Below are 3,249 nucleotides of genomic sequence, written 5' to 3'. Positions count from 1 at the left end.
TAAATTATGAAAATAAAAAAAGAATGCCTTTTCAGAATAACTTACTTGCCATTAGCTTGCCCATAGTTATTTAGATGGCGGTTGGACATTCAGGCATCACCATCACAAAGGAGGGGCCGTTAACAGTCAACGTTTTCACCCGGAGAGCAGGCTGCTGGGGATTGCCCTGCCTCACCCTATAGACATGAGATGGTCACCCGATCCTGGCTGAAAATGGCTGGATTGTGTGATTGTTATTTTATGTCTGTAGGCAGCTATAGAATGGGTTAGATTGTTGAACCAAGAGTATCAGGTGATGTCTGCATTTTTTAAGTTTTTTTTTTCCTCTTGTCATCCTCTGGAGGTTCTGCACAGCTACCGTTACATGTAAATAAAAGTGCTGCCTTTTACCCAGGGAGCTCTTGAACTCAGGAGCGTTCTCCATGCAAATGACACCCATTTCCATCCCAGTACATAACATATTACCCAGTGCCCTGAGATCACAAGGGCCTGAAACTTTCTGCAGAAGCGTGGCTATAGGGAGGCTTGTTGCTGGATTCAACCTCTTTGTAAGATGGAGAAAGGTATTGTGGCAAGTAGGTGGGGTGGATAAGCTCATGCTCTGGGTTTGGTTACATTATTTGCAGCTTAAAGGAATTACACTTCGGACACTCGGGGTTTGTTCACTCTATGTCCGTAGACTGCATTTCTCTACACTTGAGCAACGCTGGTCTCAGCTAGGGGTGATGGAAAACACCTGAGTTCCACATTCCCTGTTTACACCACAACAGAGTGGAGAAGTGCGAAAATAATGCAGCATGTCTATTTTTTTCCCACACCAGAGCTCACCGCTTACAGATCATTTGTCTGTGGTTTGGTGAGAACAAGCCCCCAGTGTGCCCTTCCCCTAGTCAGCCCCGTCTACCTACATACTAGCCTGGAGTTATCCTTTAAGAGCGTTTGCAGCAGCATCCCTTACATGCAAGTAACTTCACATCTGGTTACACATTGGGCTTTGAACATGCTTGGCCTTTCATTATTTTAATAATCAGAAATCACCACTACCTTTTGTTGTTGCTGAGGGATGTATAGCTTGTAGTTCGAATACTTATTTTATGCATTAAGCTCCTGGAATTACTGATGGTGGGTCATCCCCCTTTGCAGGGTTTTGGTCTTGTTTCGTGAGTAGTGGTGTCATGCAGCACATAGAAATGTTAATTATATAGGGATTTTAAGGTTAATTGCCATGTTGGCAAATCTTTTTCTAGGAACTGTTATTGACTTGTAGTTACTGCAGAAACGAAAATACTTTTATGAGGATTTGTTGTATACGTGTATTTGTGGCAAAGGAAATGATTTGCTAGTAAGATAGAGTCTTATCAATGCATCTGCCCCACTCAGTTCCTGACATTGCCAGACCCAAAAGAAATGAAGGAATCTGGAAGCCATTACAGAAAGGTGCCTGGCTCTTCCATCTGATGGGTATATTCCTGGTCTTGTTGACAGTTATGGGTACAGAGCAGCAAGAGGCTTCCGGGGCGTTTATCATGACTTGGGTTAATCATGTTGTGGGTTTAAAGAGGAACTGAGCTGATGGGGGCCACAAGAACGTTTCCAGTAATGTACAAGTATGCAAGGCATATGGGAATATAGATCGGAAACTCCTCCGTTTGCCTTTCTCCAGCACTGACAGGTCTGTGCTATGTTGTCACCACTGCCAGCTTCAGCATTTCTGCATATCCAACATCTTCATTGGGTGGCCAGTGATGGTGTGACTCGTATACATGTGTGCTGAAGTTGCACTGTCCCTACACTAGGCTACGCAGAGCTCTTGACATCCATAACTCACCCTTGGCTGTCACTCCCTGCTGAATTTTTTTTCTACATTATAGAAAATGCAGCAAAGCTGACACTTCCTCTACCCCATCTGTGATTATACTTTATGGGAGTCAAAGGCAGGCGATTTCACCACTGAAGTCGCTGAGGGACTTCAAATAGGGATGCACTTATACCAGTTTTTTAGTATCGAGTAAGAGTATCAATATTTTCCTGGTACTCGCTGATACCGGAAGTCCCATCAAGGAAGCTGGGCGGCGTGTAATGACTCACCATCCGGCTTCCCGATTAGCCAGGAAGCTGGGCAGCTTTCCAGCTTGCTTTCTGATTGGAAGAAGGAGCATAGAGCCGACTTCCCGGCCAATCAGGAAGCTGGGCTACGTGTAACGACTCGCTGCCTGGCTTCCTAGTACCGAAAGTTCCAGTCTTGGGATAGGCATAGAGAGCATTTGAGCGAGTACAGGTACTCACCCAAATACTCAGTATCGGTGCATCCCTAGATATAAAGATTGCCAGTGGCAAGAGGGCATAGAATATGTTTCTAACATCTTATAATATGACACTTTATACGTCTATTCTTCTGTAGACCATTTGTGAAGCAACAGATGTAATGGATTGCTGGTGTTTTCTTTTAATCTGGTCCATTGGTGGCTTTGCAGAGGCAGATTGTTGGCATGGCTTAGCGGTTCCAGAGAAGATGGAAGGCTTCGCAGCTTCAGTATAGAGTCAAGACACATTTCACGCACAGTCCATTACTAGAGCAATACAATGATGAAGCCTATAATCCATTTTAGATTAATGTGAGCCTAACCGCAAGCTGCCCTCTCCCCTATTAATATGGTGGCTTGTCAGGTCTCCTGATGACCTTTCCGCATAACTCACTATCCCGGTGATGGTTCTCATTTTATAGGTGTTACTGGAAGGGACAGAAATAAGCCATCAAAATGCACCATTGTGTGAGCACAAATCAAATCTGATTATTCCGCTTGTTTTAATGACACATAACTTATTAAAACCTTGCTGGTTACATCATTGGAAGTCTGCTGAGAGCAGCCCAGAGAAGCTTGTAAAATCGCATTAGATTTACTCTTCTGTGATGAGCCAAATAGACGCATCACTTGTGTGATTGATTTCTTCCATGCCGGTTTTCACCCTGAGTTGTAACCAGTTTCAGAGAGTAAGTTCAATTCTTTTACATGCTAAGCCCATTCATTCTTAGATGATGGGACTATTGGCTTGTTTTCCTTTTAAAACTGAACTCCCAGGAAACGGTTTAATACAGTTCAGATATGCATATGTGAGCCGTCGTATCCATGAAATGATTTGTAATTCTGTCCAGCTATTCTTCTGAGTTTAAGGGCAATTCCACTTTCTTAGGCAAATTTGGGAAAATGGAATTACCCTCACCAATCTGCTCCATCTCTCCCCCCCCCA

The 3,249-nt window shown here is 43.8% G+C and overlaps 1 protein-coding gene across 3 annotated transcripts in view; it reads left to right on the top strand.

Moving 5' to 3' along the window:
* The window catches only part of EIF3E (eukaryotic translation initiation factor 3 subunit E), a 48,519-nt gene that overhangs the window by 36,551 nt on the left and 8,719 nt on the right, over nt 1–3,249 (top strand). The window lies entirely within an intron of this gene.

The sequence above is a fragment of the Nanorana parkeri genome, unplaced genomic scaffold (genome assembly GCF_000935625.1).
Source record: "Nanorana parkeri isolate BGI_ZX_2015 unplaced genomic scaffold, ASM93562v1 scaffold39, whole genome shotgun sequence".
NCBI classification, from domain to species: domain Eukaryota; kingdom Metazoa; phylum Chordata; class Amphibia; order Anura; family Dicroglossidae; genus Nanorana; species Nanorana parkeri.
The sequence above is the reverse complement of the archived record's forward strand: the minus strand, read 5'-3'. Positions and strand labels throughout refer to the sequence as shown.